This window comes from Felis catus, chromosome A2, assembly GCF_018350175.1.
Source record: "Felis catus isolate Fca126 chromosome A2, F.catus_Fca126_mat1.0, whole genome shotgun sequence".
NCBI classification, from domain to species: domain Eukaryota; kingdom Metazoa; phylum Chordata; class Mammalia; order Carnivora; family Felidae; genus Felis; species Felis catus.
Window position 1 is genome coordinate 16636983 of NC_058369.1, and position 17775 is coordinate 16654757.

General features: G+C 41.8%; 1 protein-coding gene across 2 annotated transcripts in view; it reads right to left on the reverse strand.

Annotated features, from left to right (window-relative positions):
* The window catches only part of SETD2 (SET domain containing 2, histone lysine methyltransferase), a 127149-nt gene extending 109866 nt beyond the window's left edge, over positions 1 to 17283 (reverse strand). The window contains exon 1 of one of the 2 annotated variants that reach the window (XM_045049437.1): positions 17022 to 17283. The gene's annotated coding sequence lies outside the window, so the exon portion shown is untranslated. Of the gene's footprint in view, positions 1 to 15945; positions 16122 to 17021 lie in introns of those variants that run through there. The other variant, XM_045049427.1, reaches the window with a different exon arrangement.
* Positions 17284 to 17775: the final 492 nt, after the last annotated feature.

The following is a 17775-nucleotide window of genomic DNA, read 5'->3' on the forward strand; positions in this document are numbered from 1 at the left end:
ACCAAATTGGTGACTGGCACGAACATGAAGAAAAGTTGAACTATTTTGACTAAAAATACCTTCCTGGAATATATCCTGAAGGTAAAAAAAAAAAAAAAATCATAAAGAAATCTTACACTGTTATAGTCTGTTATAATAATACTGGTATTACCACTGAAACTGTCACATAAAAATGGATAAAGCAAATAAGCCATTCCATTAATGTCATTAGGAACTAAGATTTTCAACATAAAAGTGGCATGTTTTAAAATAAAAACTTTAGGGGCGCCTGGGTGGCACAGTCGGTTAAGCGTCCGACTTCAGCCAGGTCACGATCTCGCGGTCCGTGAGTTCGAGCCCCGCGTCAGGCTCTGGGCTGATGGCTCAGAGCCTGGAGCCTGTTTCCGATTCTGTGTCTCCTTCTCTCTCTGCCCCTCCCCCGTTCATGCTCTCTCTCTCTCTCTCTCTCTGTCCCAAAAATAAATAAACGTTGAAAAAATAAATAAATAAATAAATAAATAAATAAATAAATAAATAAATAAATAGAAACTTTAGGACACCTGGATGGCTCAATCAATTAAGGGGTAGACTCTCGGGTCTCCGCTCAGGTCATGATCTCATGGTTCAGGAGTTTGAGCCATGTGTTGACCTCTGCACTGACAGCGCAGAGCCTACTTGGGATTGTGTCTCTCCCTCTCTCTGCCCGTCCCAGCTCTCTCTCTAAATAAAAAAAAAACTTAAGTAAATAAAGCTGAAAGAGTACTACTCTATTTACTTCAAAGAGAGGATCAAGGAGAACATCAATTTAAAATCCTCCATACGTAGGGTCACCTGGCCAGCTCAGTAGGTGGACATGCAACCCTTGATCTCAGGGTTGTGAGTTCGAGCTCCATGTTGGGTGTGGAGATTACTTAAAAATAGAACCTTAAAAAAAATAAATAAAATCCTCCATATAGTGCCTGGCACATAGTTAATACGCAAAATAAATGGGCATTGTTAGCAATTTGGATACATATTTGTAAGATTCTTTAACAACAGCATTTACTCATAATGCATAAAAATATAAATCACTATGATGTACACCTGAAATTAATAAGATACTGATGTCAATTACGGTTCAGTTAAAAAAAAATAGTTTTGGGGCACCTGGATGGCTCAGTTGGTTAAGCGTCCGACTCTTGATTTCAGCTCAGGTCATGATCTCATAGTTCGTGGGTTCGGGCACTGTACTGGGTTCTGTGTGGACAGTGCAGAGCCTGCTTGGGATTCTCATTCTCTCTGCCCCGCCTCCCCTACCCCACTTGCTATCTCTCTCAAAATAAAAATAAACTTAAATAGTCTTGGGGCGCCTACGTAGCTCAGTCAGTTAAGCAGCCTACTTCAGCTAGGGTCACGATCTCTCGGTTCATGAGTTCGAGACCCGCATCGGGCTCTGTGCTAACAGCTCGGAGCCTGGAGCCTGGAGCCTGCTTGGGATTCTGTGTGTGTGAGTGTGTGCGCATGTGTGTGTGCGTGCGCATGTGTGTGTGCGCGCGCATGTGTGTGTGCGTGTGTGTGACTTGTCTGTCTCTCCCCCACTCACACTCTTTGTCTCTCAAAAATAAACATTAAGAAAAAAAATTTTTTTAAATAGTCTTGGGGTACTTGGGTGGCTCAGTCAGTTAAGCTTCCAGTTCTTGATTTCAGCTCAGGTCATGATCTCTCTCGGTTCATAGGATTGAGCCCCAGGTCAGGCTCCACACAGATAGCATGGGTTCTGCTCCAGATTCTCTCTCTCCCTCCCTCTCTGCCCCTACCACCCCACTTGTTTGCATGCTCTTGCTCTCAAAATAAACTTAAAAAAAAAATAGTCTCCACTTTTAGAAAATAAGCATAAATAGCAAAGACCTTCCTCATTTTTATATCCCCAGGTCTTGTCACTAAAAAGGTGCATAGTAAATAATTTTAAACAAATGAATAGAGACACAGAAGTAGGAGGTGAAAGGTAGAGAGAGACTGAGGAGAATGGTAAAAATACAGAGTAGCTACAGAAGTTGAAAAGTTACACTTAACTGTAGTCTTTAGGCCAGTGCCATCTGGCTAAGTTTGTTACATATCTACAAGTACAGAAATTGAGACCAGAGTTTGGAAACTTTTATAGCAATTTGACCTTGACCAGTGATCAGTTGGCTTATACTTTTTTAAGCTTTTTATTTTGAAATAATTACAGATTGACAGGAAGTTACAAAAATAGTACAAAGAGTCTCTGTACACTTCACCCAGCCCCCTCCAATGGTGACATCTTACATAGCTGGGGTCCAATATCAAAACCAGGAAATTTACATTGGTACATTACTGTTCACCAGATTAGACCTTATTCAGTTTTCACCATTCTTTTTAACCTGCATTCATATTCATTTTTGTGTGCAAGTAGCTCTATGCAAAACTATTCATGTAACCACCACCACAATGAAGATACAAAACTGTTCAACCAGTGGCGTTGGATTCTTAATTTTTCACTTCATTTTTCTAGGACTTCATTTTTATTGTATGTTTTTAAGGTATACCAATCCATGATAAACTACAGGCAGTTTGAGAAACACTAGATGATGTGCAAATTGGCTTTATCCTATTTAGAACCCCTTATTTCCTAATAATTGATAACTGGACTTACTCTCCTGTTAGGTAACAGAAAATCCAAAACTGAAGCATATACAAAAAGTCCCCATTTTTTATATGTTAGGGTTTTACTGCTATCTAACAAAGTTCAGATATTCTTCATTCCTACAGACCAAGGTAAACAAAAGCCAGGATTTTACTTTAAAAAAAGAATGTGTGGGGCGCCTGGGTGGCGCAGTCGGTTAAGCGTCCGGCTTCAGCCAGGTCACGATCTCGCTGTCCGTGAGTTCGAGCCCCGCGTCGGGCTCTGGGCTGATGGCTCAGAGCCTGGAGCCTGTTTCCGATGCTGTGTCTCCCTCTCTCTATGCCCCTCCCCTGTTCATGCTCTGTCTCTCTCTGTCCCAAAAATAAAAAAAATAAAAAAATAAAAATAAAAAAAAAATAAAAAAAGAAAGTGTGAGGAACAGATATCAGGACCTTTAAAAAAAAAAAAAAAAAGACCTCTACACACACTTCACGATGCTTGTCCAAAATTTCCTTTTGGGGCATCTGGGTGGCTCAGTCAGTTGATATTGGCTCAGGTCATGATCTCACAGTTCGTGCGTTCAAGCCCCACATAAGGCTCCACACTATCAGTTTGGGGATTCTCTCTCCCTCTCTCTCTGCCCTTCCCCCTAGCAAACTCTGCACATGCTTTCAAAATAAATAAACTTAAAAAAAAAAAAAAAAAAAACATCGGAGCACCAGGGTGGCTCAGTCAGTTAAGCATCCAACTTCGGCACAAGTCATAATCTCACAGTTCATGAGTTCGAGCCCCACATGGGGCTCTCTGCTTGTCAGCGCAGAGCCCCCTTCAGAACTTCTGTCACCCTCTCTGCTGCACTCTCTCTCTCAAAAATAAATATTTTAAAAAATATATCAAAAATCTTCTTTTTGGATTTCTTTTTTACCTTCCCAGATTCCTGAAAACATACTAGAATCATTTCTTACCTGGAGCTTTGAGAAATGTTTCAATATGTTTAGACCATCTGTCCTCTATTAAGATACTTTCAGCTCCCGGCCCACACTTTCTACACTCTTGTGACAGTAAACTACATTGCTCCTCTGACACAAATAGCATGTGCTAGAGGAAGACTGAAAAGCTGGAAAGGTAGGAGGGAACTTGTTCCTTCCTACTGGGCACAGTTCCCACATGTATTGATCCACGAATACACTTCTCCCGGGTGCTGATTGCAGTTTCTACCTTTCTTCCATAATCCCAGACCAGCCTGACTGCAACTCCTCAGACACCAGCATGTCCAAATACCCCCGTCCTCAGAGATCTCGGCTCCAAGGGGCCCTACTCCAAGCTTCTGGGTTCTGAGAACCACACCCTTTTTCCCTTTTTCCTCTCAGCGCTAAGATGGGTAGTTACTTCCTGCCTTTCTATCACTACTACCTTCAGAGTCCCCTTTTCATTTTCTCAGTTCTCCAAAAACCCTTTTGACCAATTCCTTACATTAAATTCTATATTCTGACTGATATAGAGAAAAACAACGTGAAAGTTTAAAGCTTCTTCTTAAAAGTTTATAATAATTTAGAATTTTTTTTAATTTTTTTTTTTAACGTTTATTTATTTTTGAGACAGAGAGAGACAGAGCATGAACGGGGGAGGGTCAGAGAGAGGGAGACACAGAATCTGAAACAGGCTCCAGGCTCTGAGCTGTCAGCACAGAGCCCGACGTGGGGCTCGAACTCACGGACCGTGAGATCATGACCTAAGCCGAAGTTGGACACTTAACCGACCGAGTCACCCAGGCGCCCCTAATTTAGAATTATTCTAATATCACTGTGATATTCATCACTAATGCCAAGTTGGGGTACAATGAGCTTCTTTCCAAGACACTCTAAAAAAGCATAAAACACGGGGTGCCTGGGTGGCGCAGTCGGTTAAGCGTCCGACTTCAGCCAGGTCACGATCTCACGGTCCGTGAGTTCGAGCCCCGCGTCGGGCTCTGGGCTGATGGCTCAGAGCCTGGAGCCTGTTTCCGATTCTGTGTCTCCCTCTCTCTCTGCCACTCCCCCGTTCATGCTCTGTCTCTCTCTGTCCCAAAAATAAAATAAAACGTTGAAAAAAAAAAGTAAAAAAGCATAAAAATAGGATGGGCCATGCTTTCCTGAAAATTTAACCTATCTTAAAACTTTACATAAGCAGTCTTGGAAATGATTTTTTTCATCAGTGTTCTAGAGCAAGTATAGGCAAATTTTCTATTAAGAGCCAGAAAGTAAATATTTCAGGCTTTACAGGCCATGCAGTCTCTGTCACATCTATTCAACTCTTGTGTGAAAGCAGCCATATACAATAGCTGAATGAGTGTGGCTGTGCTCCAATAACTCTATTTACTGACATAAAAACTCCAATGTCATATCATTTTACATGTCACAAGATACTATTCTTTCAGTTTTTTTAACCACTTAAAAGATATAATTATTATTAATTCATAGTCTGTACTAACACAGGCAAGGCTGGACTTGGCCCACTGGCTAGTTTGCCAACCCCTATTCTAGACCACACCTCTTACAAAATCAAAGTATGATATTTGTTGATGAGCTCAAAAGCAATTTAGTTTAAACCTAGGCTTAAACTAGAACTAATCTGAAACTCCATGGAGAGAAAACAATGTTACTTACCCTCTTCAAACTTTCTTTTGATGAAAACAAAAGATTAGAAAATTTACTAACCAAGAAATTTCATCAAAGTATGATCTAGGCTCAATTTAAGCATTCACCAACCTTTCATATCTTCTTTCTATCTACATAATACCATAAAAATAAGCACTGGGTTTTTTTGGTGGGGCGGGGGGCGGGGGGGGAGGTTGGTTTTTGTGTGCGTGGCTGTGTTCCAACAAAACTTCATTTATAAGTAGTAAAATGTGAATTTCATATAATTTTCATATGTCACGAGGTATTCTTTTGATTTTATCCCCCACCATTAAAAAATGTAAAAACCACTCTTAGCTCATAGGTACAAAATAGGTGGTCCACCAGACTTGGCTTGTGAGCCATAGTTTACACCAACCCTTGTTTTATTTATTATTATTATTTTTTTTTTATTTTTTTTTTTTTTACTTTTCAGCTCCATGACTTAAGCACTGGTTTTTAAATTAACCTTGAATGATACAAATTTCTGGATCAGAGAATCATTAAGTTAGGGTCTTGGTGTTCAAATTAGAACAAGTTAAGAGTAATAATGGTCTCATTTCCCAAACAATTCAAATAGAAAAAATATCTATAGACATCTAAGCAAGCTACATACAAGTTTATTTCACAGTAGCCATGATAACACAGTCTCTCCCATTAAGCCATAACTACTTTGATTCCCTAGTGTCAGAAACAAGGAATGATGTCTCTTTGGCATCTTATGGTCTCACAAATATGTTATCACTACTTGTGAGATGTGTCCATTTGTCCCAAAACCTTCAGTTAAAGTCCTAAGAGAACCCTTGAACTAGAACTACCTCATCACTTGGACAGAGCATGAACTGGTAAGGCAAATGCACAGGCAAATGCACAAACAGCAGTGCAGTAAGTATTACGCAGGACACGAAGACAAAAATAACTACTAGCCCTCTTCTCTTCCCCTCTCCTAGGGGCGGGATTCACTGTGGGGTGGCGTGGCCCGTCTGGGCTACTTGCACACTGCCAGGCTTGTGGTGCTGGGGATCTGGTGTATTAGCTGGGGTGTGTACCTTCTCTTCCTACTAGCTCTCTTAACAAAGGCAAGTTATCTACCTATGTACTTCTGGTTTTCCTTAATATACGGAATGACATAAAGGCTGCAGTTTCTCATGGGATTAAAAATTCCTAGAAGCTCATTTCCAATGAAGATTTCAGACTACTTAAGGCACTTGGCCAAAGGAGCAGATCTGGATCATCCACATATCCAGTGTACCTTTTGCTGAGATGACTGATGTTCAGCCCTCTAATCCTCTAGCATATGTATTTGCAAAATTGGAGAAAAGAAATAACTTGAGGGAATCCCCTGCACCCTCCAAATTAAATTATTTTAAGCACCTCAAGACTAATCCAGAAGACCCCTAGGAAAATAAGTTAACTCAGAATACTGATATCCAATTGATTATAAATGGCAGAGCTAATATAAATGGTATTCCCTAGTATCATTAAAAAGTTAGTCTTTGACAAATTGTTAAACGAAGAGACCTTGCTCAAGTTGTGGTACTGCCACAAAACTAGTGAGCATACCTTGAATTTCTTTAGGCCTTCTTTTCCTCTCTTATTTATAAAATGAGAGACACAATTTTCCATGCCCTTTACAATCACAGCCATGGTAAGCCATGGTAAACCACGGTAATGAGTGAGTCAAGGGGAAAAAACAGGGGAAGCCAGAGGAATGAGAAGTCATTAGGTAAGGTAATAAGGCCTCCCTACATAAGACACCTCTTGTGCCGCTCAGCCGCTTACAATAGGGCAAATGCAGAGGAATCTTTAACAGGAAATGGACATAGGGACAATCTTCCCTATGCACCCTACCCTTCAGTGTCACCCTAGAGCATCCTCCATTCACCCTTTTTGCCTAACTCCCATTCTTTCAGACTAAGTATACATCCTCTGACCAGCCCTCCCCAACTATCTACCCCTCTATTCTACCAGTCTGGGTTAGATGTCCCTGCTATAGCTCACTGTACTTACTTCTGTAGCCTTATCACAAGGTTGGCATTCAACAAATGTTAGCTGAATAGTCAAGAGTTCAATTCAGCTAGTTTTTCTTAGCATCAGGTTTAAAAGGTTTGATTATAATGAAAAAAAAAACCCAACTCTAAATATAACTTTATAATTTTCTTCCAGTTTAAGGCTTAGCATATAAAATTTTCAGTTTTTTCAGTATAAAAAGCATCAGCTATCCTAGAGAAAAAAAGCCTCAATTTTAAAGATTTTTTTTTGTATGTTTATTTTTGAAAAAGAGAGGGTCAGCATGGGAGGGGCAGAGAGAGGGGGACAGAAGATCTGAAGCAGGCTCTGCGCTGACAGCAGCAAGCCAGATGCAGGGCTCAAACTCATGAACTGTGTGATTGGGACCTGAGCCAAAGTTGGACGTTCAACTGACTTAGCCACCCAGGCGCGCCCCCCTTTATTTAGACTCAGTTTTTTTTTTTTTAATGTTTATTGTTTTTGAGAGAGAAAGAGCATGGGCAGGGGAGGGGCAGAGAGAGGAAGAGACAGAATCTGAAGCAGGCTCCAGGCTCTGAGCTGTCAGCACAGAGCCCGATACAGGACTCGAACCCGTGAACTGCAAGATCATGACCTGAGCCAGTGAGATGTTTAACGGACTGAGCCACCCGGGTGCCCCAAAAGCCTCAATTTTAGAGGATCAAATTTTCTATCATTTTTCAGTGTCACATCCTTAATGTATACCCAAAAACACTCTTTATCGCTACATCTGTAGTTTCATCATTTTCTTTTGGCCCCAACAGTCATAAAGAGATAAATGAGACTGTTGATCTGAAGGATTTGAATAGAAAGACAACTAAGCAAGGGTAAAGCAAGGGTAAAGGGCATAGTTTAAATAGAGCATCCATCCTGGAGAAAAGACAAATATAAAACTAACAACTAAAAAAGCTGGGGGGGAAATACTGGTCTAGCACAAAACACAATAGGTTATCCAACCTCAGGAAGCAACTCATGTTCTCTCTCAAGCCACCAGCATGAGATCTACAATTTTCATCAGTCTGTCTCCACAAGGACCAATGAAAGAAGCATAAAAAGTTCTCTGATCACCAATGACATTCATTAGCTCAACTCACCCTCAATTCCCTGACCTTCTGTGTCCTAATGCAATAGTTATTTAAGAAAGTCTTACGAAAGATGCCAGTAATTATTAATGATGCTATTCACTCTATCAGAAAATTAGAATGACCGTTATGAAGAATCAGGTCAACTCAAACTTTTACTAAGCACATACTACTCTGTACCCAATGGTTATTGAGATTCTTTTTAGAAGAATAAGTCTCGGGGCGCTGGGTAGCTCAGTCCGTTAAGTGTCCGACTTCAGCTCAGATCATGATCTCGTGGTTCACGAGTTCATGCCTGGCGTCGGGCTCTGTGCTGACAGCTCAGAGGCTGGTGCCTGCTTCAGATTCTGTCTCCCTCTCTGTGCTCCTCCCCCACTCATGCTGTCTGTCTCTGTCTCTCTCCCCCTCAAAAATAAACATTTAAAAAAATTTTTTTAGAAAAAAAGAGTCTCCATAACATATTCCTCACGTTCCTTGGATTTTTGAGTACATGAGACAAAACCCCTTAGGTCCTAGCACTAGATAGACCCAAACAAGCCTAAAAGGAGCAAGAGAATGCATGAATGCTGATAGACAGCTCTAATGAAATGTTTAGCCTTTCCTGATGCTTCATATTAGCAATCACCTGAAGTATCTTAAAAGTTGGAGAATTATAAAAATGCACATGCATGCAAACTTATCTTTTAAAATATTTATGTGGGAAAGTAGTAATGATGGGAACAAAAATACTTAAGCAATGGGTACATTTCACAAAAGCACCCAGCTAACAAATTTTGTAGCTATCATATGCATAGCTGAAAAAATGTTCTCTATCACAGCCAGGTTCTAACTCCTGCCCCAATTCATATCTTCTAGCACTATTGTTATCTTCTCTAATAAGTAAGTAGTCAAATAAAGATGGGCATCAAGTATTTCTTGGTAGTCTCACTGTCTCTGTAATGAATGCAAGCATTATTATAATTGGGGAAACATTAGTTATTTAACTACCACTGTTTCAATGTGTTAATATTCAGCTATTAACATTACCGTGTTACACAAACTGCTGTTAATCTTCCAGAAAAGCTATATTATACTTTTCGTGATTGGGACAATTGGCTTCCTGAATTATACAATAAACTATTTATTAAAGGACGTGGTAAACTTAAGCTTAAAGAGCATACCTATTAAGGTTATCTTGGGGAAAATTTTAGGAGTATATTTTCACCTACTAGTAACAAAAAGTTTTACTGTATGTCAACAAAATTCATCTCTTTAGGTAATTTTTAGCACAAAAGTAGCATCATAAAACATGTAGCTTGTGTTTTATAGTTGATACAGATACTCTGGTCTAGAATTGATAAAATAATGGAAGAGTTGTATTTTTAACTAAGTAATTTTAGGAAGTCTGTGTGTGCTCCAGATCAGAATAAATGGATTTCCACAGAAAGAGTTTGCTGCCATCTATGTAATTTATGAAAAATATTAGCTCTACTTTACATTCACACAAAATTCATAAAAATTTTAAACCTGGCAGCATCTGCCTACTAAAGTAGAAAGTATGTAATTAATAACCATTCACTAAGAGGCCAAATATCAGACAAAAGACTCAAAGTAGAATTAATCCATGGGTCTCCACAAACAGCTAATCATGAAGCAAATATCGGTGATTATTATACAACCAATTCTCCCCAAAGAGAATCTAAGTGCATTTGGCAGGAAGTGGCAGCAGAAAGAACTACAGTCAGAAACCACCACTTGCTCCAGTCTCTTGCAAGCCCACAAGCAGTGCTCCCAAAAAGCAGACCTCCCAGCATGATCACACTCCTATCAACACCCACACCAACCCAACGATATAATCACCTGTGAGATGTGAGCATCTGACAGAAAAAGCACTCTAAAAAGCATCTTTAAGAATTTAGACCAACTTCCATCTAAATGACCAATGTGTTTGCTTAGCTGGAAAAGGCACTGAAGTAACCACTAGCTAGAGTTAAAAAAAAAAAAAAAAAAAAAAAAGATTGTCAAATTAAAATACATTATATGTGAATTCCAAACCTAAGGAACTCAAATACAACATTTTACTAGCACACAGGACCAAAAATTACACAAGGTAAACTCCCTCTCATTTGAATCCATGAAAGTAGACTTCCAAATATAAATCCCATTATGAAAAACAACAAACCTATTGAATTTTCAGTTGGCCAGCTTCAAACCAACGATTTTCAAAAAACTGTACTTAAATGCCTCGAGTTTTCTTTTTAAAATAACCAATCAACTCATCTAAGTAGGGCAGAAATAAAAACTACTTAATCCACCAGCACCAGACAGGACAAATAGAAATAAGTATACACAATAGATTTTTTAATTTTTTTTTCAACGTTTTTTTTATTTATTTTTGGGACAGAGAGAGACAGAGCATGAACGGGGGAGGGGCAGAGAGAGAGGGAGACACAGAATTGGAAACAGGCTCCAGGCTCCGAGCCATCAGCCCAGAGCCTGACGCGGGGCTCGAACTCACGGACCGCGAGATCGTGACCTGGCTGAAGTCGGACGCCTAACCGACTGCGCCACCCAGGCGCCCCCACAATAGATTTTTTAAAAGCAAGGAAGTAGAGGAGTCAAAGTCTACACAAAATGGTGAAATACTATTATAAATTACCAGATATACTCACTCTGTGGGGAAACGTATTTGCAAGGAGACCCCTTCCACACAGCATAACATGTCCCAAGGCCTTTTTAAACTGTTTAACATGACAACCAGACACCTTAAGAAAATAAAGCAACTCAATATTGCCTGTTAAAAAAGGTAAGTATATCTTACCTGTAAATGCAAATATGCAGAGAATACAGTATGTAGAAAAAAGACAGAATGATATATGTAGTAGGACTCCACTTAAATAACAACAAAAAAAAAACAAAAGGAAAAGGTCTGGAAAGGTATACCCTACGTTGTTAGTACTGGTTACCCTCCTGGACGTGGAATTTGGAGAGATGGAGCAGGGACGAAATGCTAAGGGTGGGTTTTTACTTTTTCTTCTATAAACATCTGCACTATCTTACCCTTTTGCAATAAGCATCCATTGTTTTGGTAGTTAAAAATAAATAAATAAATAAACTATTTAAAACATACTACCAGACACTGTTATTGTTCTTGAAATATCACAATTGTGGTAAGTACAAAGACAATAATAGAGTACCTCCAAAGCTTGAATTTAAAGCTCTCTCCTCAGAGATTAAAGACTGAGAGGCATCACAATTAAAAGAAATTTGTAATCCTACACTGAAAAGAGAGGACACTATTGAGACAACTGACAAAATTTAAATACAAACATTTTATCAGTTAACAGTATAGGTACAAATATTAAATTGCCTGAATTTGATTACTGTACATTGGTTATCTGAGAGAAAGCTTCTTCTAAGGTAATGAAGATATTTAGGGGTGAAAGGTCTTGATGTTTCCAACTTGATTCAGACAAAACTAAACACATGTATATTTATTTTTTTTATATAGAAAGATACACCAATAGGACAAACTTTCAATTACCGGTTAACGTGGATGAGCAGCATATGGAAATTCATTATACTATTCTTACAACTTCTCTGTAAGTTTTGAAATTTTTTCAGAATAAAATGCCTCCCCCACTCCAGAGTAGATTTCTCTCAAATAGAAAGGAAGGATTCTAAACGTGATGTTTGGTGCCTCCAGATGTAATGGTTCAGTTTCTAATATGAATGGTCTCACAGGGCCTTATAATAATAGCTCTTAGTGCATTACAAAATAAAGTACTCTACAGTACTCTGGAAGAATTAACAGAAATGAACGTCAACTTTTGATTCTGTAACCCCAGCTAGTCATCCTTTGTCATCCAGCATATGACTATTCTAGCTTCTCTTCAAAAACTGACAACACTCACAGAAAAACACAGATTATCAAGTCAAGAAAAATTATACGTATCTGTTAAAGACTAAATTATAATACATTTCTATTTTTAAAAGGGAATCAATTAGGACAATAAAAAAAATGGCAAAAAAGATTTGGGTATATCAAACTCCCACTGAGGAAACTACAAAAGTATGATTGGCTGATAATGTTATATGTATGAAGGAGGTCTTGGCAGTTTGAACATTTCTTAGTAAAACACAACTGTATCAATAGTTGCTTGATACCTTTCTAAAGACAATGTGTCAGAAGAATGGTCCGCCTGAAATCTAAAAAAGAGCAAAGAGGAACATGAATACTGGAGAGGTATATACTCTGTTCTAAGCACTAGGATAGTTCATCAGGCTTTCTAACCAGGAAATCTTCCCAGAAATATTTCTCTTAGATAGCTTCCTGAGGTATCTCTATTCCCACTCTAGGGTGAATTACAAGGATTTTATGAGCATTTGAATAATCTCACTGCTTTGTATTTTATTAGAACATGTAGAAATATTTTTTCCCAGTTAATAAACTTTGGCTAAATTCACCATGCTTTTCCTATCGTGGTGCCTTGTACTCTTCTTCCTAGATGCATTCAATGCTAATCATAAAAGATCTAACACTGTCCTTATCTTTAAGTCCTCATAAAACCTTTCACAGAAAATACTACTATGATCCCCACTTTGTAAATAATGACTCCAAAGCAGAGAGTAATTATGAAACTTGCTCAGGTTCATAAAGCTATTAAGAGGTGAAATTCTAAAACCAGGAACCATTGGCTCCAGAGCCCAAAGTTTAACTTTTTTTTGTTCTTTGGACCATTTTAGCAGTCTGATGAAGCCTGTAGATTTCTTCTCAGTTTAATATTTTTAAATGCATAAAATAAAATATATATTATAAATGAAACCAATTACATGGAGGACAAAAACCCCCAATGTGTGATACAGTAATATATATACTTCTTAACAATGTAGTAGTGGTAGATCTCTACTGTAACTTGGATGTAATGATAAACATCAACAGTATTTTGAGACATCTACAATAACCACAGCATATTATTAAAATATCTGTGACCTGTCTAGTAGTAAAATCACAAGTACTGCTAATAGTACTGTAGTTTGCTGTTTACATCGGTAATTTAAAAAAGTGCTAACTCCTAGTTAGAGGTAGTAAAGAGGTAATTTCCCTCCCTAAGTTTATGGATGCCTTCCATGTAAGGCACACTATATAACAAAAGCTTCTTAATACTGCAGTTTAAAGGGATCACTCCCAGGTTCTTGTCTCCTTCTACACTGGCCCCCTTGGTGATCTCTTCCAATGCTGTGGTTCTGAATACTAAGTCAATGACCACAAAATACATCTCTAGTCTCCAGGGTCTGACCTGGATATCAACTCAACCCAAATGTCTAACACGCATCCCCAAAGTTACCATGTCTAAAACTGAATTCCTAATCTATTTCCCAAACTTGCTCTGGTCACGAAGTCATATCTGCCTTGGTTGATCGCAAATCCCATCTTTCTAACTGCTCAGGCCAAAAACCTGGGAATCATCCTTGGCTCCTCTCTCATCTGCCACATCTGATCTATTAACAAACCATATTGGTTTGATCTTCAATGTGTATCCTGAATCCAGTCATTTCTCACCATGTCCGATTACCACTTTACAAGTCACCAGCATCTTTCTCCCAGATTGCTAGCTTCAAGTCTCCTTGCTTTGCTGTTCCCCCCTGCCTGAAGCTGAAAACAGACTATGTCATTCCTCTATTGAAAACTCTGGGCAAAGTCCTCGTAATGTCTCTACGAAGCACGGTGAGATCTACGCCCCACCCTGACCCAAGTTATATCACTCTTTTGGTCCACTCCATTCTAGCCACACCAGGCAGAACTCACTAGGTCTGCCTCAGCACCTTGGAACTATTTCCTCTGCTTGGAATGCTTTCACCCCCAGATATTAACACAGCTAATCCCTGTCCCTTTAAATCTTTGCCTAAATATCATTCTCAAGAAGGTTCACCCAGTCTACCTCATTTTAAACTATAACATCTTCCCCCGAAATTCTGGATCCTCCTTACCCTGCTCCGTTTTTCAAAGCACTTACCTTTGAACGTTCTATATTATTCATTAGCACCCCTCACTAGGAGGGGTGCCCATAAGGCCAAAATTTTGCGTGTTTTGTATACCACCCACCCCTAGCGTGCCTGTGTCTGGTACAAAATACGCATATGTTCAAAGAACAGCGCTTCTATCATTGTTAAGTCCTTGCCTGTCTCTCTCATTAGAGAAGTTCCTTGAAGACTTTAACTGGATCTAATTTGCAGCGTCCTCAACACCTGGCCCCGATAGCAAACACCTAGCGCACAGATACTCAGGTGATTACAGACATTTTCACCTGAAATACAATCCTATGTGCCACAGGAAAGAAGCCAGGTCTCCCAGCTGTGCCTGATTAAAGAGTGAGTACAAGACACAGAACATCAGGCTCCAACTGTTTCTTCAATCAAACTAAATCCACATTTTGTGCCTCAATTTCTTCCCGTGTCAAAGAACCATTTCAAACTACCTAAAGTCTAAAAGGGACACTTGGTCATGTCACCCCCTCAAGCCCACCTCATCTTTTCAAGCTTGACTTACAATCCTACCTCTTTTAAGTTTTCCCTGATAACCCCAGAGAGAGCGAAGCATTTACAGAGGCCACGCTCTGTGCCAAGGGCTCTTCACACATAATTTTCATTCAATCCTCCCAAAAGCCCTATGAGGTCGCTACCTTCACGATCCTGATTTCAAAGATGGGAAAACCTTGGGGGTAGAGCTCGGGGGTAGAGCATTTGACGGCAAAGATGGGAAAACCCAATAGAGGCATGGAGTCACTTGCCCAAGGTTCAACGAGTGTACAGGCCCAGCTAGGTCTGATTCTGAGATCCGAGTTCTTTACCCCTACACTGTACTGCTCTGGTCTACCCAGGAGTATCAGGACTGACTGGCAGCGTACACATGCTACCTCAACAGGGTTTCCTGTCACTTCACGCTCCAGGCTTCAGTTTCTGCACCCGAAAGACAAGTGACATTGTCCAGGGTGCCGACGAAGATCCCCTCTAGCTCTTACGTTATAACAGAAAACGTTTTATAATTCTTCATATCCTCCATGCAGGTTAATACACACACACACACACACACACACGCGCGCGCACGCGCACCCCTTTGGAACTCAGTCACTTAGAAATCCAAAGCAGTAACAACAGAAAAGAAGTGAAAATAAAAACTCTCAAGACCTTGTGTAAAACAATAAACATTCTTGATTCTTCCCCACTTAGGTCCGCCAAAGATGCACCTCTGAGTCCATTTTGCCACACAATACGAAAAGTTGTTTTCCCAAAAAAAGCGAAAGGATGTCATCCTTAAAGCCTCTGCACTTCACCACACAACCAAGTAAAAACTGTAAGCAGGCATTTAGTCGGATCAAGGGATAGCATGTTATTTTGTACAACCGTTCAGTAAGTGTTTATTGGATCACGATACAGAGTTGTTTCAGGGTTTCTGAGTCTCACACCAAAAGCCTATATAACACGAGCTTTGTCGCGGGACTGAGGATTGTGCAGTAAATCAAAACAAACCTAATCAAGGTAATGTTAACCTAAAAGCAAGGAACCCATGAAAGGATAAAGCCACGTAGGGACAACTTACTGTTGTAAGTTAAGAGTTGGGTTTGTTTGGAAAGGTAGCGTAAGTACTTCTCTTTCGGTGCAGAAACCATCAACACCCCAACAGAATCCTTCTGTGTTGCGACTAAATCTAAAAGTAAGATCCAGACATGACTGGACCAAGTTGCAAAGCTTCGGGCAAAGAGTTCAAAAAAAAAAAAAAAAAAAAAAAAAAAAAAAAAAAAAAAAAAAAAAAGCCATAGCAGAGCTAAGGTAAAATGTGTCAAAAGAGCAAATCTCTTGGAATCATTCTGCTCACAAAAGTGACAGTTTCAACCGAAACCCCCACCAACCGTTAAGTTTGCGAAGAGTCGTACGTTCGTATCTCTAGGTAGACTCCGACCAACACCAGCAAATGGAGTTTAAGAATAGCTTTTTAAAACAATAGTCTTGTGAGGGCGGAGGGAAAGAAGTGAATCCAGGCTCTGGAGTGGAAGCTCTCGGGAGGTATTGGATACAGTAGCAGCTACAGCCCTCCACAGAAATGTGTTAAAAAAAAAAAAAAAAAAAAAAAATTTTGCCCAAGTCTGAAAAAATACGGCCGGGCAAAACTATCTCAGTTTTCTGGAACGCTGTCTCTTTAGAGAATCCTCACACGATCCTCAGTTTTTAAGTCTTTATGAGCGGTAGAAAGTCATCCATTTAGGGTAAAAGGGTTCCTGTTACCAAGGAAGTAGTGTCCCAAAGTGTGCAAATCCCACAATCTGGAAGAGAACGTATGCCCCTCCGAAGGCTTTCATTTTCAGGCGGAGAAACCAACCCGGTGTCACCTCAACATCGGGGCCACACAAACCTCGCCACCATTACAAAACCCAAGTGCCAAAGGTGCAGAAGCTGAAGCCGGAAGCACTGCGAGGCCGGGATCGAGTTCCAGGAGGGGGAAAAAAAAAAAAAAAAAACCCGAGAGTGCAGCGCGGACCCTCCACAGACCCCGGCCGAGCGACGCACGCTAGGCCCTTCCGGTCCGAGCCGCCGTCTCCGGGAGGCCGGGCGACGGGCCGGGCGACGGGCCGGGCGACGGGCCGGGCTTCCACCCGAGCCCGGGGATTCGCGGCCTACCCTCGCCGGTGCCCTCTCGCTGACTCCGACACCGGCAGCTCCTCCGCCTCGGTCCCTGCGCCTGCGGCGCGGCCTGAGGGGTTCGCGGGAAGCCGGAGGAGACCGCCGAGCCACGGGCCGGCCGGGTCGGTGAGGACGCGGCGGCGGCGGCGGAGGCCGTGGCCGCCCCTCCCCCACCGGCCCGGCCCAACCGCCGCTGCGACGCGACCGGCCGCGCCAACGCCGGGCCCAACCGCCGACCCGCGGAGGCCCGGGCGAGGCGGCGGCGCGGGCCTGCTCCCCACGCCGCCCGCGCGAGTACACCGCGGGCCCGTTACTCCTCGCGCCGGCCCGCGCCGCCGCCCGTCAGGACGCGCAGCCCTCGGTTCGGGCCGAGGCGGCGGGAGACCGCGGAGCTGATACTTACTCAGGGGTCGGGTGCTCGGGGTCGTAGAAATCCCCCATCTTCGGAGGCGGCTGCGGCGGCAGCTGCTTCATCGGGAGCGGCTGGAGGCGGCGACGCGAGCCCCCTCCCCGCGGCAGGGCGACGCGCGGGAGGGGAGGGGAGGGGAGGGGAGGAGGCCGCTGGTCCGACCGCGGCGGCGGCGGCGGCAGGGGCGGCCCGCGTCGCTTGCTCGCTCGTTCCCTCCCTCCCTCCGGCGCCCGCCCGCCCGCCGCTCTCTCCCCCACACACTCACACGGGTAGCGACGCGCACCCCGCCAGCCCCTCCGCCGCACAGGCCCGGCCCCTTAAAGGGACACGCACGGGCCGCGC